The sequence below is a fragment of the Coenobita brevimanus genome, chromosome 1, assembly GCF_032717465.1.
Source record: "Coenobita brevimanus isolate Jiangsu-jjx chromosome 1, ASM3271746v2, whole genome shotgun sequence".
In the NCBI taxonomy this organism is placed as follows: Eukaryota; Metazoa; Arthropoda; class Malacostraca; order Decapoda; family Coenobitidae; genus Coenobita; species Coenobita brevimanus.
In genome coordinates this window covers 15,680,814-15,708,226 of record NC_136954.1, presented here as the reverse complement: position 1 = coordinate 15,708,226, position 27,413 = coordinate 15,680,814, and positions in this window count along the sequence as shown.

The following is a 27,413-nucleotide window of genomic DNA, read 5'->3' as shown; positions in this document are numbered from 1 at the left end:
AGGTGGTACCCCTGTGGCGGGGGGGACACAATCTGGTGGGATGGAACTATTACTCTGCGATCAGGTTGTGTTAGGAAGAATACTGCCACAGTATTCCCTGCGTGTCGTAAAAGGCGAGTAAAAGGGGCGGCGTGAGGGGACTAGGGACCCCCTCCTCTGTTTTTTAGTTCCTAAACAGAGACAGGCCAGAGAAAGGGATGGGGGATTGTGTTATCCCCGTACCCTGAAAACTGGGTCTATGAATGTGCGTGGATGTCGTACGATTGAGGCTAAAAGGGACGAGACTGGGATAATGTTTTTGAGAAGAAAGTTGGATGTGTTAGCTTTGAGTGAAACGAAGATGAAAGGGAAAGGTGAGTCTATGTTTGGAAGTGTGAATGGAAGATTGTCAGGTGTTGATAGAGGAAGGGCAAGAGAAGGTGTGGCCTTGTTAGTGAGTCCGGAAGTACAGCAATGTGTGATTGAATGGAAGGAGGTGTCATCGAGACTGATGTGGGTGAAAGCGAAATTTGAACGTGAGTTGTGGGTGTTTGTGAGTACATATGGGCCTGGTAGTGAAGGATGGAGAAGAGAGGGAGTCCTTCTGGAATGATGTTGATGAGTGCAGCAGAGTTTTAGAGCGAATGTGAATGTGGTAAAGATGGGAGATCTGAATGCTAGAGTGGGAAATGTAGCAGTTGAAGATGTAGTTGGTATGCATGGTGTGCCTGGAAGAGATGAAAATGGGAACGAATGATAGCGATACGTGTTGAGCGAGAGATGGTGATTGGAAATACGCTATTTGAGAAGAAAGATATTTATAAGTATACATGGGTGAGACAGGAGGGTGGAAGGGTTGTTGATAGAGCTTTGATGGACTATGTGGCTGTGTCTAGGAATGATATAGGAAGATTGTTGGATGTGAGAGTTCTGAGTGGGGAGGATGGAGGTATGTCTGACCACTACCTGGTGGAGGGAAAGTTAAGAGTAGGTAAGAGATGGGTGCGAGCTAGGAGGGTTAGGTGTGGAAGGGAAGTTTTGAAAGTGAGTGAGTTGGATAAAAGAGAGAAAAAGATAGAGTATCAGGAGAAATTGAAAGATGAGTGGAACGCAGTGAAAGATCAGGAAAATGGCAATGTGGAGAAGGAATGGCAGTTGTTTAAGAGTGCCGTGGTGGGGCATGCAGAAGAGGTGTGTGGTGTGAGATGTGTGGGTGGTAGTGTAAGAAAAGGAAGTGAATGGTGGTGCGAGGAAGTAAGCATGGCTGTGGCTGAGAAGAGAGTGCATATGAAGTGTGGCTCCAGAGGAAGGATGAGGTGTCATATGAGAGGTATAAGGAAAAGAGGAATAGGGCGAGAAGGGCTGTGCGTGATGCTAAAGTGGCAGCAGATGAGAGGTGGGGTAGGCGGCTGGCTGATACTCAACAGAATAAGAAAATGTTCTGGAAGGAGGTGAAAAGGGTGTGAAAGGGAGAGTCTGGGAAGGAAGAGCGAGTAAAAGAAGAGGATGGAAGGATGTTAACTGAGATGGATGCAGTAAGGAAGAGATGGGCAGAGTATTTTGAGAGACTGTTATATGTAGAGGAGGAAAGGGTGGCTGAGATTGTGGCGGATGGAAGTGTGCAAGGAATAAATGTGTTGGAAGAGTTGAATGAGTCTTTGATCACGAAGGAGGAAGTGGAGAAGGCAGTAAAGCAGATGAAAACAGGGAAAGCTGCAGGTATGGATGGGTGTGCTGTGGAATGCCTGAAGGGTGGTGGAGTGACTATCGCTGACTGGTTAGTAAGACTGTTGACTGTGTGCTTTGTGAAAGGTATGGTGCCAATTGACTGGGAAAGTGCTTGTGTGGTCGCGTTGTATAAAGGCAAGGGTGATAAGTATGAATGTACTAGCTTCAGGGGTATAAGTCTGTTGAGTGTTGTAGGTAAGGTTTATGGTAGAGTGTTAATTATGAGAGTTAGAAAGGGTACAGAGGGAGTGACTGGTGATGAGCAGTGTGGCTTCAGGAGAAGGAGGGGATGCGTGGATCAGGTGTTTAGGTGTTTGCTGTGAGACAAGTGTGTTAAATGTATTTAGCAAAAGGCAAGGATGTGTTTTGGGCATTCATGGATTTAGAGAAAGCATATGATAAAATTGATAGGGAGGCTCTGTGGACTGTTTTAGGACTGTATGGACTTGATGGTAGGTTACTAAAAGGGGTGAAAAGTTTTTATGTAAATAGTAGAGCGTGTGTAAGAGTGGGAAATGCAGTGAGTGATTGGTTTCCTGTGAGAGTGGGGCTGTGACAGGGATGTGTGATGTCGCCTTGGTTGTTTAATATTTATATGGATGGTGTTGTAAGAGAGGTGAATGCAAGAGTTTTAGGTGGAGGTCAGAGTCTGGTGAATGTTGATGGTGGAGACTGGAATCTGAAGCAGCTGCTATTTGCAGATGATACTGCACTGGTGGTTCAATCAGAGGAGAGATTGAGACTCTTGGTAGAGGAGTTTGGAAGATTGTGTGAAAGAAGGAAATTGAAAGTAAATGAGAATAAGAGTAAAGTGACGAAGTGTACGAGGTTGGTAGATGGTAGGGGGATGAATATAGATTTGAATGGTGAGTTGCTTGAGGACGTAGAGTGTTTTAAATATATAGGGTCACATGTTGCTGTGGATGGAAGAATAGATGCAGAAGTGAAGTTTAGAATGAATGAAGTAGGAAAGGTGCTGGGAGGAACGAAAAAAGTGTTTAGATGTCGTTCGCTTAGAATGGATGTAAAGAGAAGGCTGTATGAGGGTGTTGTGGTACCGACTGCGTTATGTGTGGAGTGACGCATATAGATTGAGTGCAAAATGATGAAGTGCGAAGGAGAACTGAAGTTGTTTGGGAGATGGCTGGTAGAGTTGAGCAGAGGGTGTTGCAATGGTTTGGCCATATGGAGAGAATGGATAATGAGCAATTGGTGAAAAAGATAACTAGATCTGATATGAGAGGTGTTAGGCTGAGAGGAAGACCACAGATAGGATGGATGGACAGTGTGAAGAGAGCGCTGGATGCGAGAGGGATGTCTGTTGAGCAAGGAAAAGTGGCTGTGCGTGACAGAAATAAATGGAGGGAAATTGTGAATGAATAAATGATGACGCAGCCCTGAGGGGATATTCTCCCGCATTTAGTCTGATCAGCTAGTCATGTCAGGTGCGGGTAAGGGGATGGGTCTATTATGATGTGGCAGGGGTAAACCAGCTCTGCTGTCGGGCCCTGCTGCGGATGTCACTGATTGCACTGCGCAGTTGACCCTTGTGCTGTGTGGTGCGGTGAAGATCTGTCCCTTCTCCCCTTTGGGGCTAAGATGCAAATGAAAGTGTTTGAATGGATGAGTAAATAGGGATGTGTCATCCTGTCTCGGCTACCTCCTTTTCCTTGGGGGAAGCAGCCTAGGTATATAGATAGATAGACCTCGGATTACCACCACCGGCAGGATAGGGCTGGCGGCACAGGGTCCTCCCTGTCATCATCAAGTGATTGTGCCGGCAGCGACTGTTGCTATTTCTGGTAATGCTCGTCAGCGGAAAAGTGAAAGTGCGGCCTTAAGGCCGGTTCACACAAGCTAAATCGCGGCCTTTTTTTTTCGCCGATTTGCAGGGGGAAAAAATGCCGATTTTCGGCATTTCTACCAGAAAGGTGTTCACACGTACGGGGACTGAGTGACAGGAACGCGGCAACAGTGTTTACAAACAAAGATGGACCGCCATACTCGTACCAGGTGTGCAGCCCTTGCACTTGCACTTTCTCTACTTCAAGATGAGCCGTCACGCATCTGGACTCGTCTGTGGCTGTCTAGGAGAAAAGAAGAGAGCGTGTATTACAGGCTGGTGAGGGAGCTCAGCTTGGAGGATCCCCAAACTTTAAATGAGTGGATCAGTCTTAACAAGACCCAGTACCATGACTTGCTGGGACTTGTGACACCCTTCATTGAAAAACAAAATACGCAGATGAGGGAAACTGTGATTGCTGGAGAACGGCAGGCATGATGGATAAACTTGTGTTGGCCACGCGTGATGAAGTCGAACTGGTGGTACTGTACACACACAAAGATGTCGAATTCGTCTTTGTTCCCAGAGCTTTGCCTTGTTTGGTGCTTCCATTTTAATCGGCCCGGCAACTTTCTCCCGATTCCGGCAAAAAAAGACCGACTTGTCGGTCTCTCCATACCGGCGAAAAAAGTTGCCAGAATTTCTACCGGGAAGCAAATTCTGGCAAAAAACTGCCGCGATTTTGCTCGAATGAACCGGCCTTTATTCTTCACCAACATCCACGGCCTTACCACAAATTTAAACTCAGTTCAATTTTTCCTTCAGTCCATATCCCCTTTGGCCCTTTTCCTCACAGAACCACAAATCTCACTCTCTACTGATATATACCCATTTTGTTTTCCCGGTTACCACCTCCTTACAAACTTCTGTAATAAGGGCGGCACCTGTTGTTATATCAAATCCCAATATGCAGTTGACACTATTTTAAACTTCACTTCATCCAGTTTTGATTACTCATTGTATAAACTAAACTGTCAAAATATTACCAAATATATTTGTGTAGTTTATCACTCCACCAATGCTTCTTCGGAACCCAGTGTATTTGATTCCATATCCAACAGTTTGAGTAACCTTAACCTTGCCCTTAGCACCGAAATTACCATTTTGGGTGATTTTAACATACATAATGTTGAATTGTTCTTGCATTCTTCCAGGACTGATGACACTGGTTTGGAGTGCAAGCTGTTTGCAGAGTCGTTTAATCTCACCCAGCTGGTAAAGCAACTAACCAGAATACCTGATAATCCTGACCATAATGTCCATCTCTTGGATTTATTCTTAACAAATAATCCAGATCAATACAGGATACAGGTACTGTCACCAATTGGATCCTCTGACCACAATCTCATCAGAGCCTCATTAGTTAATCCCCCCACACCTCCCTGTTCTGAACCTGTCAGGGTGACCCGATGACACTTCGATAGGGCAAACTGGGATGGATTTAGAAATTATCTTGCTGACATTCCATGGCAGTCTTTCTTCTCTAGTGTTTCCAGTTCTACCCTGTCCCACATTTGCGACTTAATACTAGCTGGTATGGATTTATTCATACCAAGTCAACAGTTCACTAAAAGATTGAACTCTCCAAAATGGTTTGATGGCGACTGTGCCAGAGCAACAGCCCAAAAGTCATTAGCATATAACTCTTAGAATCAAAAACATCTGAATCACTCTCTTAATTAAAAATTGTTAGAAATCATGCAAAAGCTGTGTTAAATCTAGCTAAATCAAATTTTCTTCAAAAGCAAGCATCAAAACTACTTAACAACCCTAATGACAATAGAATATTCTAGTCAGCTCTTAATTCTTTCAATAATAACTTTAACAAGTCATCTTCCATTCCACCACTAAAATCTTCAGATGACAACATTACAAATGACCCACGTGGGAAAGCAGATAGTTTTGACAGTACATTTGCCAGAAACTCTACCATAGATGATACCATCCAGAATGTCCCAGTACTAGAACTTGACTCTCCTGAAATTGCCCCACTTAAAATACAGACAAGATACGTAAAATCCATTCTAGACAATTTATCTACCAACAAAGCTCCAGGCCCAGATGGAATTCCGCCAATTGTTTAAAAAGTGTTCCCCTGAACTTGCCTCTGTTCTAGCTATATTATTCGGACTATGCATACGTACTTCTTTATCCCAAATTCATGGAAAGAAGCCAATATCCACCCAATTCCGAAGAAAGGAAGTTCCTCTGACCTCTCTGATTACAAACCAATAGCTGTCACATCTTCTCTTGGAAAGGTATTTGAAACTTTAATTAATAAGCACACTGTTAAACATCTTGAATCCAACAACTTAATTAGTGATAGACAAGATGGTTTTCACCACGAAAGATCCACCATTGACATACTCAATCTCCTAACTCATACCATCCATCAATCAATTGATCTACATGGAGAAACTCATGCAGTAGCTCTTGATACTTCTAAAGCGTTTGAGAGCATGGCACTTTTCCCTGCTGTCCAAACTCCCTTACTGTGGACTAACGTCTTTTGTTCCTTTGATTTCCTCATATCTTAGTGACAGGAAAATAAGAGTAAAAGTAGATGATGAATATTCCAATTTCCACTCAATTAACACCGGCCGGCCGCAGGGGTCAGTTCTGGCGCCAACCCTATTCCTGGTTCATATTAATGATCTCTTATCTGTCACCCACAATCCCATCCAGTCATACGCAGATGACTCAGCACTACAGTACATAGTTCATTCACACTCAGACACCCATTTACAAAGTTTAGTATATCTACTTCCCAACTCAGTACAGCCATCTCCATAAATCAAGACCTATCTACGATCAGTGAATGGGGAGAAAACAACCTTGTCTCTTTTAATGCTAGTAAAACTAAATACATACAATTTACTAGTAGACAGATATTGCCAGATTCGAACATTACTTTCATTGCTACTAATATTCCCATCTCCAAAAGTATTGAAATTCTTGGTGTCTCACTTAATAGTGCCCTCAGCTGGACCTCTAATGTCAGATCACTTGCTAAAACCGCCTTAAAGAAACTTGGATTATTGCACAGAGTCCGTAACTCCTTCGCTGATGAGCAGTTAGCTATAATTTATAAGAGTCATGTGCACTCTCAGCTTGAATATTGCTCACCTTTGTGGAATGGATGTGGTGAGGTTGCATTAAAACAACTAGACAAAATTCAGAACAAAGCTGTTAGTGTTATTAACAACCCTGCCATTACAAATAAACTACCTCCCCTGCAAGTAAGAAGGAATAGTGCCTCCCTTGCATTACTTTACAGATATTTTTTTTGCAAATGCTCAGACGAAGTTGAGTCCATGGTGCCACCTCTCCATGCCTTCCCTCGTGCTACACAGGCATCTGGTAGTGCTCATGACTGGAATGTCACTCAGCCATATTGCAGAACTTCTATCAGGATTCTTTCATTCCCCGAACTGCATTTCTCTGGAACTCGCTTCCCCAGAGTTGTTTCCCTCCAAATTTCAACCCACAGAGGACACTAGTAATCTGGTGTATGGATTATTTTTCTTTTATTCATTTGTTTTTCCTTTCTCCGTTGTTATTAAAAAAAAAAAATCAAAGCAGCCCTTCAATCCAATACACTGAACTGACAGGGGTGAGGGATCTTTGTCAGGTTTGAGTATACGCGCTCTAGCATCTTCATCACCGACGCAGAACAAGTAACAAAGACTTAGACTGGTTTTACACTAACTTGGCCCAGATTTTCGTCCTTTTGCAGCTTATTTCATAGAACTCAGTCACAGAAGAAAACAGTACTATAGTTCTACATCTTTTCCACAGCACTTCTTGATTAGCATCATATTCTAGTGTTGATTTATTGTTACAACTCAGCAGTCAAGGCGATGAGATGTCAGTTTTTGGCCAGGTTAGAGTAAAAAGTGTATAGATGTTGTCTTACATATAGTTCATCTTGTCATCTGAGGTGGGGGTAAAAAACAGTAGTGGTTGTCGCATGGGAGAGGGGTGGCATTATTCAAAACATACTAAATGTCCACGATTCTCTCTCTCTCTCTCTCTCTCTCTGTTTTGTGTGTGTGTGTGTGTGTGTGTGTGTGTGTGTGTGTGTGTGTGTGTGTGTGTGTGTGTGTGTGTGTGTGTGTGTGTGTGTGTGCGTGCGTGCGTGCGTGTGTGTGTGTGTTTACTCTCAGGTTACAACAGTTTCGGTACTGAGGGCCCTTGTCCGACCGAAGCTATATCATACTCAAACTGCACTCTCTCGGTATAATTAACCTTTCTGGAGAAGTCAGGATAATGTGAGACAAGAGACAAGACACACTAAACATCCAAGTAACAACTTGAACAATAACGAGCACTCAGAGAATGAAACAACGGTGACCTACACCTGACCTCAGAGCCGACCGCTTGACTTTGCCCTGTGGTCTTCACTTTAGGGTATTGGTTCTTAAAACATCATAACATCTTGCCTAACTCTCACCTCCTACAGTATTTTAATTGTGGTCCAATTCGGATCAAAGCTGAGATGACCTTGCCATGTGACCTAACCTTTCTCCAACTGTTCTCGAGCTCTAATTATATTTGGTGCCTGACTCTCAACCCTTTCACCAAGTTCGGTCCATAGACATCCAAATCTAGGCTATAGAGTCGGACCTTTGACCTTCCCGCATGACTTTGACGTTACACCGATTGTTCGCAAAATTGAATTACTTCATTCTCGCCTTACCTGTTTATGTTGACCTAGCCATGCGACCTTGGCCTGCGTTCTACTGTTCTCAAAAACAAGAAGTCATCCCCTTGGCTGATAATCAAGACTTCCACCAAATTTGTGGAAAATTGAATCAAATTTTACACACACACACACACACACACACACACACACACACACACACACACACACCTGCAACAGTTCTCGCATCCATACGTTTGGCATTACACCATTGTAAACTTAATTTGCATGTAAATGGCCGCACCCAGAGCGTGAATGTTTGAAGAGGTGAAAGGATACTTTTTTGTGGAGGTCATAACATGAGAGATAGTACTGAACTTCTATGATATACAAACCAGATATGCAAAAACTTAAAAAAAAAAAAAAAGAAGAGCTAAAACAGTTATGTAATAGTCAGTAGAGGACCCTTATAATGTACAAAACAGATATGAGAATGATTAAAAATTGAAGCAGAAAGTGAAAATGTGAAAACTGTTATCATGGGGTTAACAGCTGACCATGATCGTTTTCGTTTTTCGTTTTTAAAGGCTCCAACATGCTTGCATGTGTCGGCCTTGGTCACCTAATGGCGGCTTTCCACGCTGCACGATCCATTGCAGACTCCCTGTTCAGTCCCTTAACCCTAAGGTCACACTTAATGACCTCGTCCCATGTCTTTCTCGGTCTACCCCTCATAACCCCACCCCCAATATTAACACTTCTCACCTTCCTCACCCAATTATCATCCCCCATCCTCTCCACATGTCCAAACCACCTCAATCTACCTCTCCTCATCACAACACCAATACACTCCAGTCCCATCCTACCTCTCAACTCTTCCATTGTAAATCCAGCCCCACCAGGCCTTGAACGCAGGGACGCACTGCACATCCACCTAATCATGGTCATTTCTGTACCTCTGACCAGGCGAATATCTTCCTCCTTCACTGCCCAGGTCTCACTGCCATACAGCATTACACTCCTAACACATGCTGCATACAAAGACCCCTTAGCACGTAGGGAGAGCCCTCTCAATGTCAGGAGAGGCAAGAGCTCCCCGAACTTCTTCCAACCACTTCTCAACCTAGCCACAGAGCTAGCTCCAGCCCCACCTCCAGCACACAACATGTCTCCCAAATAACAAAACTCTTCCACACACTCAAGAGATTCACCAGCAAGTTCAATCCTTTCACGTCTGACAATCTCCACCTGCTCACCCCGGCACGCCGTACACATAAAATCAGCATTATCTCGCAGTCTACCTCTGATACCACTACATCTCTTATGCACCCATTTATCACACACACCGCATATATATACAAAGCAAATATATATATATATATATATATATATATATATGTATATATATATATATATATATATATATATATATATATATATATATATATATATATATATATATATATATATATATATATATATATATATATATATATATATATCCAAGTTTACAAAGTGGAACGAAAAGTTTAAAAATATCCTAGACTCAGCAGTGGATTCTTATGACAAGCAAACCAGGTATGCAATTGGCCTGAACGTTAAAGAGAAATTAAAATGCTGAAAACAGTTATCTTAGGATAGTTTAATTGGCCTTTTTTGTGGAGGATACTGCAATGTCAACCTGCAACTAAATTTTTTTTGAAGAGCTTGTAGATGTGAATTACTATACTCTTTTTAATGTAACTTGGCCTAAGACTACCATCGCTCCTTCTTCTATATTGACCTGTAACAAGAGATTAACCCTCCAATATGGTCCTAATCACGAAGAAGTGCCACGGACAGTATGCTGAGCCGCAGTATTGTCTTTTTTCTGCAACTGAACTACGGGAAATAAGCTACAAAACGACGAAAATCTGGGCCAAGTTAAAGTAAAAGGAGTATAGCTGTCTCTTAAAAGTGAAGGGGAAATTAAAATGCTGAACATAATTAATTCATGATGATGATGAATATAATTAAACAAGTAGTGGACACAGTGCTACAGACAACAGAAAAGACTGTTTAAAAAGATAATGCCATCTATTAAGACATTCAGTATTTTTTTTTACTTTATTCTTGCCACCGCCAGACAAGTTTTCTCAACTTCGGGAAAAAATCGTAGTGAAGGCGATTTGTAAGTCTCCATTAAATATATAGAGCTTAAAGGGCTTCCCCCTACTGAGTGAAATTACCTGCTGGGAGGAAAAAAAAAAAGTTTACAAGTCGACTCGTTTATGTATGGGGAAGTGTTTTCACGAAGGTTCATAACATCTTTTCCTTGAAGATTTATTTTCCAAACTCTCCATTAATATCCTCTTTCTTGCTTCTTACATCTTTTTAATGTAGGCAAAGATTGCATGAATAACACAAGAATATAGTACCGAAGCAGAATCAGAAATAAACCGATAAAGAAGAGGTGGTGGTGGTATGAAGGTGTGGTGGTATGAAGGTGTGGTGGTGGAAAAGGGTGGAGGTGGCGAGGGTAGTGATGGTGACCTTAAGAGAGGGTGCTGGTGGTGTTGAGAGAAGGTGGTGATGGTGGTGGTGATGAGAGGACAGGGTGGTGGTGATGGTGGTGGTGTTGCGAGGAGAGGGTGCTGGTGGTGGTATGAGGAGAAAGTAGTGGTGGTGGTGGGAAGAGGAGAGGCTAATGGTGGTGGTGGTGTTAAGGGGAAAGGGTAGTGATGGTGACCTTAAGAGAGGGTGGTGGTGGTGTTGAGAGGACAGGGTGGTGGTGATGGAGGTGGTGTTGAGACGAGAGGGTGCTGCTGGTGGTAAGAGGAGAAGGTAGTGGTGGTGGTGGGAAGAGGAGAGGCTAGTGGTGGTGGTGGTGTTAAGAGAAGGTAGTAGATATGGTGGTGTTGGTGGTGGTGGTAAGAGGAGAAGCTAGTGGTGGCCGTGGTGTTGACAGAAGGTAGTGGTGTTGGTGTTGGTGTTAAGGTAGTGGTGGTGGTGGTGGTAGTGATGGTGAGAGGAGGTAATGGTGTGGTGGTGGTGGTGTTAAGAGAGGGTAGTGGTGGTGGTGTTAATGTTAAGAGAGAGTAATGGTGGTGGTGGTAGTGGTAAGAGAGGGTAGTGGTGGTGGTGGTGGTGGTAAGAGAGGGTAGTGGTGGCGGTGGTGGCAGTGGTGGGAATAGAAGTGGTAGATGAGATGGGAGGTGTAGCACTGTATATTATCCTTCTAATTGTGGGGACAACTTTAGTATTTTATTGGAGCCACTGCTACATGACTGCACTCAGCTTGGTGAGTCACATGAGCCAGAGTGTAAAAGAACTTAGTTCTTTGTATAGAGATCTGCTGATGTCTGCCCCCATAGCCCCAAAATATAATAATAATAATAATAATAATAACAACAACAATTCTAGACTTCTAACCATAAACCCTGTCACAGGGTAGGTGTGAGTAAATCTGTAACTCACTGTTGTATTAAAAATGACTGGTATTTCAATTTTTTAAACAACAACTTCTGTACTGCAACCGCCTTTACTCTGTACAAAAATAAGTAAATAAAAAAATAAATAATGCCGTGGGAGAATATTTAGCCCACTATTAGTTTGCATACTGTACTGTTTACATTTAACTTTATCCCATTCAATGGATCAAAAACACCTTAAAATTATACAGTTGCAGTTTACAGTTCCTCTATACTGCATCTAAAGTGACGAGGCCCAGTGAGATGCTGCCGAACTAACTAATCACCATACATTCAAGTGGGTGGAAAGGACTATCATATCGCTTAACACTTTGGAACCCATGATATGTGAAGTTATCAAGGCCCAATACTCTACAGTACCAATAAATCACTTGTAGTTATTCTGAATAAATTTGCAACCTCGTAACTACGGTGTATATATAACGACGGATCACCCACAGAAAAATGTGCAGCTTTCATCTTAAACCTTGTAGTGGAGTCCTTTCCCCTTGACGACCAAGATTAGTCACTCACTCTTTCTGATCTTTCTTTTCCTACTAACAAACGAATGCATTTAACTTAGCACAGGCCTCTTCTCGTGAACTATATTCTTTTTACTCTAACCTGGCATAAAACTGACACCTCTCCGTCTTTAGTTCAGAGCTGTAGCAAGATTACCATTGTATTACGATGCTTGTCACAAATAAGTGCTGGATACAGGGTCGTAGTATTGTATTCTGCAAGTGAGCTACCGGAAATAGACTGTACACCCAGCGGCAAAAGTCCTGTCGCCTCGGCCGCCTCACCGAGACCCGCGATATCCATAGACTCGAGAATGGTAGCTGCAGATAACGTGCATATTTCTGCCAACAGATGGCACAGTGTGAGGTGTGTGGTGGCGAGGGTGGAGGAGGATGGGGGAGAGGAGGGGTTATAGCTTTTGGGGGGGGGGGATATAGGGGAATGTGGAATGAGGTTTACAGTATTTTGTGACGTTTGATCTGTATAAAATATATTCTATTTTTCAATGACTAGGTGGCCATCATTTGACACGTGAAAGGAACCGAGGATGTTATATCTGTATTCACATAAATATATGTCAGTGATGCTTATACAATTCTGTTGCCAGCTTCATACTAATTTATAGGTTGGTTGCATATTTATATAGATGTGTTTTTAGTAATAGTAATAGTAATTACCTTAATTGTCATATCCGACACAGAGGACTGTCATTCATACAAGGAGTAGGCCAATAATGACCTTGATAATAATAAACATTATTATATTTCCGTAAATTTATACACATTTATATAATATGTACAGACAAATCCCAAAACAGCCATAACGTTATATTCCCTACTGAGGATTAAGTAACCCTCAGAAAATAGATAATATTGATCCATTATACCACTACATATTGTTTATAAACAGTAATGTCTTTGGTACTAAGGACTCGTTAGTACGAAGACCAGCCACCACAGATATTGATTTATTATACATTATGTAATTAAATACACAGCCATAACAATACGCAGTAGAATGACCAGGCACCATTATAACTGTTAATACATTATATCACCATATAATGTAAACAGAAATATATAGGGTTACTGCACACACCTTAGTACTACTAAGGCTTAGTAGGATGACCAGCCACCATTTGCATCGAACACCTCCTGTAGACGTGTGGGCATACTCTTAACAAGATTCCTACATATATTTGGGCGACGCTTTATTGATTCCCACACTTTAAAGGCTTGCGTTTCTATTGCTTGGGTGGTTCGTTGTTCGCCCACATTCCAGTCACCAACCATAATTGACCATAGGTTTTCAATGGGATTCATGTCACACCCCTTTGCTGGCCAGTTTATTACTTCTATTTCTGGATGCTGTTCTAGCCAGTCTCTTACCACATTGCTGGTATGGATGAGGCTCTTATCATGAACTAGAAAGATAGGGTGTGGTTCGGGAATAGCCATACGCCTGACTGTTGGCACGAGAACATCCTCCAACACTTTTACATAATCATTGCCTGTGAATCGTCCTGACAGTTTTATCAACTCCCCTGGACCCTCAGCCCACATCCAACCCCAGAAATTAACACCCACTCGTCCACTCTTGGCTCTCTCCTGAATATTAACGTCATGATATCTGGTTTTCCTTCTCCTCCAGCAGTGCCGTGCTCGTCTTCCACCGATGTAAAATACTTTTCATCAGTGAAGATGACATTTTCCCAAAAGGAGTGTTCCCTACATAGATACTCAAGCACAAATCCAAGGTGGCATTCCTTTTGTTGTGGTGTTAATAATTCTTTATTGGCGGAGATACAGCATTGAATATTTGCCTCGTGGATCCGACGCCTTGTTGTGCTAGGATGGCAGGGCAGCTGAAGGTTACGGGTGTGGTGAACTGCCGATGTTAATGGCTGGCTTTCCACTGCGTTGAGGAGACGGCCATCATCGTCAGGTGTTGTTACCCGTGGCCTTCCACTCCTTGGTTTGGTTAACAGTGATCCCTCCTCCCGGAACCTTCTAATCCACCTCTGAACGGTCCTTTGTGATACTCCAGTAGTAGCCGCAATATCTCTAGTAGGATGCCACTTTCCCACAGTCCAATAATTCGCCCCCGTTCAGATATTGCCTCCACAGAGTTAGCTCTCCCTGTAACCATGCCTATGAGCAAGTAATCACAAATAACATGAATAGTTTAATGGGAATATGCTCTTCAAATAATAATAATAATAATAATAATAATAATAACGAACATTATTTCACCTCTTAATTACAGTACTCTCAGGACAAGTAGACGTATAATAAGTGTAAAATATATATGTCGATACTTTTAGCTGACATGAAAACTAATCCACGCTGTAGGTTTCAAGAGACCATAATTTGCTGCTAGAGTAAGAGAGGATGAGCATCACCCCACCTGCTAGGTAGCGGGACGCGAAGTTGTGATGATCACCAGATAAACGACCAAACCTCCAGGCTACGCTCGAATGCAGCTATTACATTAATAACTAGAGGGGGTATGATCAGAGAGCACAGACCTCCGCCAAGGGTTGGCTCCAATATATCCTGAAAATTTCATCGAAATCTGTTTGGTAGTTCTTGAGTTATCTATTAAACACACACACACACACACACACACACACACACACACACACACACACATATGCGGGGTGTCACATTACCTCCTTGGCGGAGATATATATATACTATATCAATATAACAGGTAACAATACAGTTGTATCAAAGTTCCATACAGAATATAAGAGGAATAGTTGGCATTTAAAAAAGCAGTATAGACGGCTCTTATAAAACATGTCTTACCTGTTAAGAGTGATGGGGTATAACAGATCGTGTGGAAGGATGTTCGTCAACACATCACTTCTGTCGGTTAGGCCTGTATCCCGAACCCTCAACAAGCCGCCTCACCATGATTGTTTGATCTGACCACTGATCTAATGGTTGTTTCTCGTATCTAAGGCGACCATGTCAGCAAATCACTTGTTGATTGATGCCCAATCAGTAATTACATGATAGGGTAAACCCATAGGGGCACTTTATCATCAGTTTATTGCGTTAGAGAGAGAGAGAGAGAGAGAGAGAGAGAGAGAGAGAGAGAGAGAGAGAGAGAGAGAGAGAGAGAGAGTTTGATTGACGGTATTTTGTGTTTTTTCGTAAATTTCCATAGAATGCTTAAAATGCCTGGTGGTTTATCATGCTGTGTTCCATGTGTTACAAACGTAGTTTTATTTTCAGTTTATTTTAAGAAATGGAAAATACATTAAAATAAAGTGTTCCCTCCTCCCCCTACCTTTAGACCCCCAACAGCTACAACCCCTCCTCTCCCCCATCGTCCTCCATCCTCGCCGCCACACACCTCACAGTGTGCCATCTGTTGGCAGAAATATGCACGTTATCTGCAGTTACCATTCTCGAGTCTATGGATATCGCGGGTCTCGGTGAGGCGGCCGAGGCGACAGGACTTTTGCCGTCGGGTGTACAAGGACGAAACTCTGGCCCATGTTAGAGTAAAAAGAGTATAGCTAATGCAGACTATACCGGTACCTACTATGGATTTCAGAGGCAATGGAACAGTATTTTTCGGCAAGAACTTGTTATCAAAGCGTTGGATTATGATGATATTTTACCAGGGTATGTTTCAGACCCCGACCTACCTGGCGTCAGTATGGATTATTACCAACTGTGGAGACTTAGGGCACTTATAAGAGTAAAGTAAGCATTCGAGACGACAGAATGAAACATCGTTCGTGCGAGGCTAGCGTGACGTATAGTTATGACGTTATGTAGGCACCGCCCACCCGGATACTCCAAATATAACTAGTAAGGCAGGACTATGCCCAAAAACGTCAGTTCATGGCCTTGGTTATAAGTCACACTGACTCGAACAGAAAATGAATCAAGGTATGGAAATAATGCATTGCTTCGGAGTGAGAATGAAACGCCATTAAAACGCCAAAAATACAAGGATACGAACATTCTTTCGTAAAATACAACCATTGTGAATTTTTGAGTATCCAGCCCCTGGGCGAGGTAACCACGTAAACACTGACTTTTCTTCACAATTCATATTCAGGTAACCTTATTAAACCGGTGTCTCCTTACTTTCTGCTGAACTATATATTCCACTGTGATGATAACAGGCAACATGTCATGTGTGCAATGTAAGGCTATCATGTTACTAATAATGACACAATCCGTCATTTACACATTTGTAATGTTGAAAGTGTACTTCAATCAGGGGATATAGGGAGTTGTACACCTCAAGTGGATGGTTTTTCCATATATGATGATAACATTACAATAATTCACATCCCTGCGTTGAAAATGGATATCTTCCTTATAGGCCTATACGAAAATACCAGGCTTATTTTTCAAATATAGGCAACATTTTCCGTCTACCAAAGCAGACACCCACCCTTTCCAATATTTCACCCACACGATGATTAGGGGGCGGTGTCTATATGGACAACATCAGAGTGACGTCACGATGAGTGAGGGGGCGGGGCATTTCCCCGCTAGCCTCGCTCCAGCAATGGGTAAAACAGTCGCCTCATATGCTTATTTTACTCTTGTAAGTGCCTTAACCGATACACTGCGGGCATGTTTACCAATGTTTTGCGTGTCCCGCGGGGTTATTTGGGCTCCGACAGACTCTCAAAAAATATTTGCCAAAAATCAGTTATTAGTCCTAGAATATTAAAATTACATATGCTTATGGCACATACCTTCAGCTTTCTCCTGGAATGTTTGTTGAGCCTTCGTCGTTACCGTAGGACTTGTGGAGACCTCTGAAGTTGGGTAACGAAGTCTCCACTTTATACTTCCTGACAACCCGTAATATGATTACCACTGCCAGATATTAACACTATAAACACTACTCTATGATTTGCAAGTAGTTTGGGATCCATACCCCCCAAAAAAACTCACTGTGAAAGCAATGAAAATTACGAGCGCGTCCGACTGTCGCACTTGCGCTAGTTCGTTCTTGGTACTCTGTCATTTATTATTCATAAAACCCCTCACACTTTATATTTCTATTACTATATCACACTTATATATATCTGGAGTCTTTCTCCATAAGTTTCCTTCAGTAGTATTAGTTTATTGCCACTGAAGTCATTCAATTTTTCATTCAGTAAAATACTTAGAGAGCCACGGATTCACTTTCACTGTTATAACATAAAGTATTTGTACTCATATTCTTATATTACTAATTTCTTACATTACGATTTACATTTTCTATTGTATTTTCAATATTTACCCTTCTATTTCACTTACACTATGTTAGTCACTGTCACTTTCAGTAAGATAAAACTATAATACACTGTTCAATCATATGTACTGAACATCCATTGCTTTCACTTGCTATTTACACATTATTTACACATTATTTCCACATTACTCTCCTTTCCCACTTGCACTGTTAGAACTGCTTCTGGCTGTGGTAATCAAGGAAACAGGTAACACAGAGGGGAACCTGGCACTCAGCGCACTGCCAAGAGGTGCGTTTGTGCTCAGGTGTGCGGCGGGTGGTATGTGCACACACCTGACACCTGCGGATCGCAGCCTTCCTTTTACCTGTGGCAGGCCTTAACTCCAGTCTGTGCCGATCCATATACGCCCTCTGCTCAAGTCAGTCGGGAAGTGTTACTGGATGGCACCTTGGAGTTGCTGCTGTCACCCTACCATATCTTTCCAGCAGCTGCTGGACACAAGTCCTGGCGAACAACCTCAGGGAGAAGGACTTGGGTGGCTTGACCTTCATCTTGTACAGGATGAAGGCGTTCAGCATCGTCATATCTATGAGATGCAGAAAAACTTTCCTGTACCACCTAGTATTCTTCCTGAGGCAGTCGATCTCACCAATCATCATGTTGGACTTGTCCATCAGCCGCATGTTGATATTGTAGTCCAACACAGCATCAGGTTTCATCACAGGTTCGCCTGTCCTACGGTCGACCTTCCCACTGTCTCATTTCCCCCTTATGTACGGTGGTGAGCATGTGCATGACCCTCTTGTTATGCCACCGTATTGCCAGCATCTTCTCAGACTTGTGTAGGCGAAGGTCTCCTCGCTGCGAGGTTCCTGCCTTTGTGAATTTAGGGAAGTGGGCACGATTACTTTTGACAGTGCCGCAGGAGCCAATGCCGTGCTCTGAAAGGTATTTGGCAAGTTTCGGTGCTGTATAATAGTTTTCTGTATACAGCACATGATTCCCACCAAAATACTTTTCAAGGAGCACTTTCAATACACAGCCTGAGAAGCCAAGGGGGTGTGTTTTATCCAGATCGACAGTGCTGGCTGAATAAATGACGAAGTCAAGGATGTACCCCGTCTTACAGTCGCACAGTACAAAGAACTTAATTCCAAAGCGATGGCATTTGCTTGGAATGTACTGAACAAACCGAAGACGTCCTCTGAACAAAACCAAGGATTCGTCAATGACAACCTTCTGAAAGGGGTGGAAGAATGACATAAACTTATCCTTGATTCTGCTCAGAATCTCCCGGATCTTCCAGAGTGGGTCGGTTTGGGAAGGTACATTGTTGTCGGCAAAGTGCAGGTTTCCCATGATGTTCCGGAGGTGATCTCTGGCCATGTACTTATTGAAGGTGGGTGAGGGTAGTAAGGGGTCCATGGACCAGTATTCTTCCAACTCATGCTTCTTGGAGTGTGGCATGAGAAGCATGAGGGCAAAGAACACATACAGCTCCTGCACTCCTAGCATGGACCACTGTTGCATCTTGGCTGCACCTGTACCACTTGCAGCATGTTGTGATTTATACCTGTTGGTCTCATCACATATGTGCTGCATGACTTCGTCATCTAGGAAGGCCAAAAGGTAGTCCACACACTCAGCATTATCGTCAATAGTGAAGGCAGGCTGAACTCCTGAGGAGCTCTCATCAAAAACTAAATGTTCAGGCACAAAATCGGACCCTTCCGTCCACGTGAAGGCATCCAGGATTCCCTGTCGTGGCGGTGTAGGGTGGGTGGTGGTGGTGGGTGGCTATGAGGCAGATTTACCCCGTTCAAGGTCACTCGCACTGACCCTGGGTTGCCATACTGCACTAGCAGCCCTTACTCTACTACCAACTCTACTTTTACTAGTCCGGGATTTACCTCTTCCTGTACGGCCTGCCTTCACTGTTGATGCTGGTGGTGACCCTGATGACGAAGACTCCGGAGATAACTCAGCAGACGAAGAGGAAGAAATGAGTGAAGCGGGGCTTGGGGAACGGGGAGGTGAATCAACTCAGGACTCATGGCGGGCTGGGTCACGCGGGGCCATTGTTCTGGGGCTAACACACCGCCTTTTCACTCCCTTCCCAAATTCCTTCCCTTGCTGCATTAACGGTTCCTTTCCCTTGGAGCTAGGGATAACTTCCGACACTGAAGCACTCGTACTAGCACTTTCTGGCACGATTACCTCACCCGGCTCATCACACTATTCACCCGAATCGTCAAAATCACTATCCATCATCACCATGGACAATTATCCTTACTATGATTTCTCTCTCGTAAATAATAGCTGATTTTGCACCTATAACAAGTGACCTAGAAAGATTCGATATTCGCCTTGTCCTTCCTGCAGTTCTATATTCTCCTTGTCCTTCCTGCAGTTCTATATTCTCCTTGTCCTTCCTGCAATTCTATATTCTCCTTGTCCTTCCTGCAATTCTATATTCTCCTTGTCCTTCCTGCAATTCTACATCTTCCTTGCCCTTCCTGCAAAAATAAACGGCAAATTACAACACGAAGTTGGTCCTAACTTCGTCTGTGAATCTGGGCACGAATTTTCTGCTAAATGCATTTCTCCATTTCAGTATCCACTTTCTCTTAGACACATTTTGTTAACAGTTCTGTGTTCGTCTTCCGCTACACTAACTCCTTATTTAAACAGCTATTTCTTATCTAATAGCCATTTCCTAATTAAACAGCCATTTCTTATCTAAACAGCCATTTCTTACCTAAACACTCATTTTTTTCCTTAATACCCATTCCCTATCTAAACAGCCATTTCTTATCTAAACAGCCATTTTTCATTTGAAGTAATTTCTTATTTAAACAGCCATTTCTTATTAAAACAGCCATTTGTGTCCGTTGCCCTAATCAACTTATTTTCCCATTTCAATACCCGTTTTCCTACAACACATCTTTCCTCAACGCCGTACAGACCCCATTTCTTTACTAAGATACTCAACCAGGCCACCTCTCATAGGATGCAGCGTTAGGCAATAGACAGATCCACTGACTGGCTGACAGACAGATAGGCTGACAGACATACTCAAATCCTGCGAAACACACTTCCTCATTGCGATTCTCAACAAGACCACCTCACACAAAACAGATAGATAAATAGATAGACAGACAGACAAGAAGACAGATACCTTACACAGACGGATCGATAGAAACTCGAGTCAACACATTTCCTCACCGCCATACTTGACTAGGCCACCCTTACCTAATACAATGTCGTCCAACAGGCAGAGAGACAGGGAGACAGAATGACAGGCACACAGGCAGGGAGACAGAATGGCAAGCAGACAGACAGGGAGATAGAATGACAGGCACACAGACAGGGAGATAGAATGACAGGCACACAGACAGGGCGACTGAATGACAGGCACACAGACAAGGAGATAGAATGACAAGCAGACAGATACGGAGGCAGAATGACAGGCAGACACACTGAGAGACAGACATATTCAAGTCCTGCTACACATGTTCTCTCAACTGTAGGAGCTCTCACAAGAAGCAGAGTCGGGCAAAAACAAAAATAAAGACATACAGATAGACAGACACACACTAGGTGCGGTATCTGCAACACACAATTCCTCGCTGCAATATCCGTGTACTGATGCCGATGACAAGCCTTGCAATATCCGCAATTAAAAGTGGCAAATTCTCTTTAATCGTTTAGTGGGAGAGAAGCAGGCAGGATTTAGCACTTCCTGGCAAAAGCTCGTGTCTTAGCGATTTCATGATCTACCAGAATATCCCTATCAGATCTTTGTTTTTTCCCTCAATATAACTATCTAGTGACAATGAGAAAAAAAAAATCTCTATTATTATTATTATTATTATTTCTTAATTAATTTATTTATTCATTTATCTGTTTAATTTACTAATTTTCTGAAGAGGATCTGGCCCGTAATCAAGTCGTTTAAGGAAGCTCCCTACTACCTCATCCTTACCGATTTATTTTTGGATAAGGCTGGTGAATATCCTTTTGTACGTTATTTATGCACAATATGGCGACAGTAGAAGGATTTACACAACAGAAAAGGGGAGTAATGTGAAATATGCCAAATAAATCGCTTAGAAAAAGGTGTAAGGGAGCTTCCTACGCCGACGAGAATAAGCGACCGTATTTAGCACATTAAGGTCAAGTACTGAACCCATCCCTGCGATCTCTATTTAGTGCAATGGCCTAGTTATACCTCTGAGGGTTTACCTGCTACTGAATAAAACTAGCTACCGTCAGCAAGAACACAATTAACCTCTTTATTGTTTCAAGGTAGAGAAAGAGTTCTTATGTTTATTTATTTGTCTATTTTTGGGGGGGAAGGAGAAGGGCATATTTTGGCGAAGATTTTTTTATTTAGTAAGTTATTTTCATCTTTACCTGCTGTGACTTTGCAAGGTGCTACATGGACTTTGGCCAGTCTCCTCGACGGTTAAAGAAGCTCCCTAACACCTTTTCCTATGCGACTTATTTAGTTTATTACACCGTACTGTCCTCGCCTGAACTACAATAATCCATCTGATGTCGCCATACTCTGCATAAATTACATACAAAGTCATATTAACCAGCCATACCACAAAATAAATCGCTAAGGAAGAGGTGCTAGTGACCTTCCTTACCTGACGAGAACACGGATCTTTACGTGCCAACAATATGACGCACACAACAAAGGAGCGTGAAATGTTGGGTGGGAAAGAGAGACAGAGCTTGACCTCTTTATTTTCTCACACGTTTCGGGCAACCCAGAACCCATCCTCAGGAGTTGTGCTGGGTTCTGTGTAGCCCGAACCGTGTGAGAAAACACACTGTTCAAGTTAAAACCTGTGTCTCTCCCAGCCAACATTTCCACTCGTATTGCATCATCTACAAAGGAATATGAAACGGATGGATGCTGTCTGTAGTTTGGGGAGGCATGGGGGTTACGGAAGGCGGGACACATTGCTAGTGGACTGTCAGTGAACTTTTGCTCACGGCTGTAGGTTACTGAGACAAACTATGTAATAAATAATGCGTAAGTAACATAAACGACCATATCTAGGTATATACTCTAATTCCGTCTCGTGGACTTCCTTGGAGAAAGAATAAAATGGTCTGGCGGCAGCGTAAGTAAACTGGTCTCAAGGTATCAAGAATGAATAGTCTGTCGCCAGCATAAAAAATTCTGGCGACAGAAAAATAATATAATTAATATAAAAACGTGTATGAATAGGATAAAGGATCGTTTTTTGATCGGGGAATACGATACACCTCTTCCTCAGTGATTTATTCTGTATATTACTCGTTTACATCTATCCTACTAATTGGTCTATCTCTGCTTATTGCTTAATCGATTGTTGCAACCGCTCTCGCTCGGTGTGTGCAGGTGAGGAAAATAAAGACAGCCAACGACACCACGGATGAGTAAGTTAAGAGAGTTAAAGACGTTAGTTCATTTTAAAAACTCGAAACACAGCAAGGAACCTAGAAAACAGAGAAGTGTGTATTAAAGCTGAAGAAAATAAAACATGGAAAAGGAAAGCCAAACTCACCCAGTGGAACCCTGGGAATGGAAAGTGTAGGAGAAAATAAATAAACAATAATAAAAATAGTGTAGGAAAAAATATATAAAAACAGTGAAAATAAAACTGCCGAACAACCAGGGTAACATCATATGAGGAAATTATATAAAAAAAACTAATAATATCTAAAGACTATGGACAACAGAATTAACGTTAAGACTAAAGACTTAAGCAGAGGAATAAGCAGCTAAAGATACAGACACACAAAGTACGTCAATAGAGAAAACTAAACCAAACCAGCCAGCATAACCTGGCAGGAAGAAGCTGTAACCAAGCTGACATAACTTACATTTTTATTTTTTTAACTTTTGCGGGGGGAGGGGTGTTGAAAAATTACCACGTCTTGAAAATTATACCCTCTCAGGAGCCTTTTCTATGTAAATTTTCCCGGCCGTACTTAAAGTGGTCTAACGAACCGGACGATTAGCTCTCCTTTTAACAACTGACGGGGATAATGTGCGTCTCGACAGCGAAAACCACTCTCGGGGTGCGGTGTGGTAGTGACGGGAGAGTGAGGAAGGGAGAGATGGTAGGGAGGAAAGACAGGGAAAAGGGAGGAGGACGGAAAGGAACGAAGGAGGAGGAAAGAAGGAAAGAGAGGGGAATGGGAGAGGGAAGGAAAAAAGGGGGAAATGGGGAAGGGAGAAAAGAAGGGAATGGGGAAGGAAGGAAAGAGGGGAATGGGAGGAAGGAAAGAGAAGGGAAAGGGGAAGGAAAGAGAAGGGAAAGGGGAAGGAAAGAGGGGAATGGGGGAAGGAAGGAACGAGAGGGGAATGGGGGAAAGAAGGAACGAGAGGGGACAGGAGGAATGAAGGAAAGAAGGGAATGAGGGAAGAGAGAAAAGAAAAAGGGGGAAGCAGGGACTAGGATGGAGAAAGGGGGACGAAAGGAAAGAGAAGAGAATGGAGGAGGAAGGGAAAGGGAGGAGGGAGAAATGAAAGAGGCTGGAAGGAGGAAGAAAAGAAAGAGGGGGGGGGGAGTACAGAAAAAGGAAAGCCAAAGAAATGAAAGAGAAATGGAAGAGCATTGAGGGAATGCGGGAGCAAGGAAGGAATAAGGGAGCAAAGATGGAATGAGGGAGCAAGGAAGGAATAAGGGAGCAAAGATGGAATGCGGGAGCAAGGAAGGAATAAGGGAGCAAAGATGGAATGAGGGAGCAAGGAAGGAATGGGGAAGCAAGGAAGGAATGGGGGAGCAAGGAAGGAATGGGGAAGCAAGGAAGGAATGGGGAAGCAAGGAAGGAATGGGGGAGCAAGGAAGGAATAGGGAAGCAAGGAAGGAATGGGGAAGCAAGGATGGAACGGGGGAGCAAGGAAGGAATGGGGGAGCAAGGAAGGAATGGGGAAGCAAGGAAGGGATGAGGGAGCAAGGAAGGAATGGGGAAGCAAGGAAGGAATGGGGAAGCAAGGAAGGAATGGGGGAAAGAGGAAGCCGTGAAAAGAGAGATGGGATGAAGGGGTTAGAGATGAGGGTGACGGGAGGGGAGGAAAGGAGGGGTGGATGGAGAGGAGGAGGGGGAAAGAATGGAAAAGTGAGGGAGGAATGAGAGGGACAAGAGAGAGGAAGCCAGAAGAGGAGAAGGGGAAGGGGAAAATGCAGGGAAGAAGAGAGGAAAGGAGGAAGCTTGGGGAGGAAAGAGGTCTAGTGATGTTCGTAAAGTGGAGGGGGAGGATGGGTGAGGGGAATGAGAGAGAAGAGATGGAAGTGAACGGAAGAGAGGAGAAGAATGACTCAGAAAACAGAGAGAAGGGAAGAAGGAAGGGAGGAGGAAAGATGATGGAGGAAGGTAGGGAAGATGAGTTTAGGAGAGGAAGAGTTGGAAAGGCAAGGAACATGGGGCGTCGGTATAAAGAAAACCACTCTCGGGCTACACGGGTGAAGGGAGTGGGGGGAGGGAAAGGTGATGGAGGAAAGGTAGTGGAGAGAAGGAAGAGGGAAGGATGAAAGGAAGAGGCAGGAGGATAATAATGGGGAAGGGAACGAGGAGAAATAACGGAAGGGGGCAGAGGAAAAGGAGGAGGGGCAAAGGCAGTGGGGAAAGAGAGGAAAAAGTGGTATAAGGCTGAGACAGGAACAATAGTGAAGGGGAAGGAATGGAAGACGAATACGGGAAGGGGATTAGTGAAACTGGGAAGAAGTGCTATAACATAAAGGTATGGGCAGGCACCCTGAATCAGTCACCGCGCTCAGCTCCGTAACTTAGGCCTTTGAGCCAGTGGCGGGATATCATTCCCTATCGTGGAACACAAGGCCACTGCATTATCCTGGTTTCTGCAGTTACTGAGTGTTAACCCTTGGCACCAAGTTTACCCACCCAAAAAGGGTGGATGGACACCAGAATCGAGTGGTACCAGCTGCCCGCACGAGGATTCGAACCCTGGTGCTATCAGGCCGCAGGAGAATAAAGGGGAATCATCTGGTGTACGGAGAGACCAGAATAAGGAAAAGGAAGAAAATGAGAAGCAGTTTGAAAATATGCGGAAACGTGCGCCCGCACACACACACACACACACACACACACACACACACACACACACACACACACACACACACACACACACACACAATCACATTCACGTGTACAGTATACACATACATGTGAACAAACATACATACACATGTATGCACACATACACGGATATACATAAACACGTCCACACATTCATATTTGCATACAGAGACTACATGTACACATACACATACATACACACATACATGTATGTACACACATTATACACGCTCACATATACCCACACAGAAATCACACATGGACGTGTGTGTGTGTGTGTGTGTGTGTGTTTCATCTTTTGTCTCTGCACTTTTTCCATCCTTAAATTTTAACAATAATATCTGAATAAATATTTTTTTCTCTAGTACATTCTGGAGAGGTAGAGAATAACAACATCACTCTGGCAGCCAATAACTATTATAGCTACCACCACTACAACCACCACACCCCGTATCATTTCTAAAACTGTTTGGTCAGTGTTTATAAACAAACATACGGTATGCACCTTGGTTTCCACTGCTCCCACTCCTGTAAATATATATATATTTTGTATCACCATGACACGCCATTAACAGAATTCCCAACTACTGTAATATTCCGTAACTCTCCAAGGTAAACAAAAATACAACACTCGTACACACTGGCCATGCAGGATTATCCCGGAAAAGAATGTGAATATTATAAAAGCCACACGATTTTTTTTTTTTTTTTTGTGAGGCACCACATTGTGCACGTTCTGAAAAATAAACACATGAATGTTGAAATGAAGCTGCAGTTTAATAAAGCAATCACTTTCCCGTGGCAAAAATTAAAAAAATATATTTCAATGACATACTCAATATTCATAACTACAGTATATACTCTAACTCTATGCATGCCAGCGCACCATAACACTTCCGTACACACACACACACACACACACACACACACACACACACACACACACACACAAATAACGAGTATTTATATTTAATTTAACACTGATACAGCCTGAAGATAAAAAGTCAGCTTGAGACAGACTTCATGTGGTCCAAGTATTATCATCTGTCTAACTTCCCGTCCTCCAGGCCTCAAGTACCTGAACTATTGTAAATGCCTGGCTAATAATTCCACCCTTACACTCACCATCTCCTGACCCCTTACACCCCCACCACCCCTAACCACCCCACTCCCCACCATCTAACTTCACCATCAACCCCCCCCAGCTTACCCTCAAGTCCACCACCACGCCTACCCCCTCCCACCACAACTCACCTCCTCCCTCTGCCAGCTGGTGCTCGGGCGTGAAGCTACTGCCGCTGCACTAACTTTCACACCACATTTATCCTATATTCCTCTCTCTCTCTCTCCTAACTCGTAAACTTTCCTACCAGGGCTACCATATATCCATCCTGCACTTAGTAATCCCCCCCCCTTCTCTCTCTCTCTCTCTCTCTCTCTCTCTCTCTCTTAACTCATAAACTTTCCTACCAGGGCTATCATATATTCTTCCTGCACTTAGTAATCCTCCCCCCCTTCTCTCTCTCTCTCTCTCTCTCTCTCTCTCTCTCTCTCTCTCTCTCTATGCGCGTGTGTGCGTGCATGCTTGAGAGAGAGAGAGAGAGAGAGAGAACTGTACCTCGGGTTCTTATAGTTGTTCACTGAATGTGCTAACCAATGCACCACTGTTCCCCCATACCTTTAATCTAAGAGGGAAATGGTTTAGGCAGGTCCCAGTTTCTGACATCTAGATAGTTGTGAGCATTACATCTAGTTAGCCTGCATGCCACGTTACAGAGTGCAGTCAGCAGCGAGGCGCAGAGGTCAACCAGGCTTCACTCTCATCAGGGGTTCACAAATGACTATCAGAATTTTAAGGTTTAATTACAAGGCCACGGCTATACAGGGTGGTCCATATATAACGCTGCTCATGCACTCCGCCAGGTG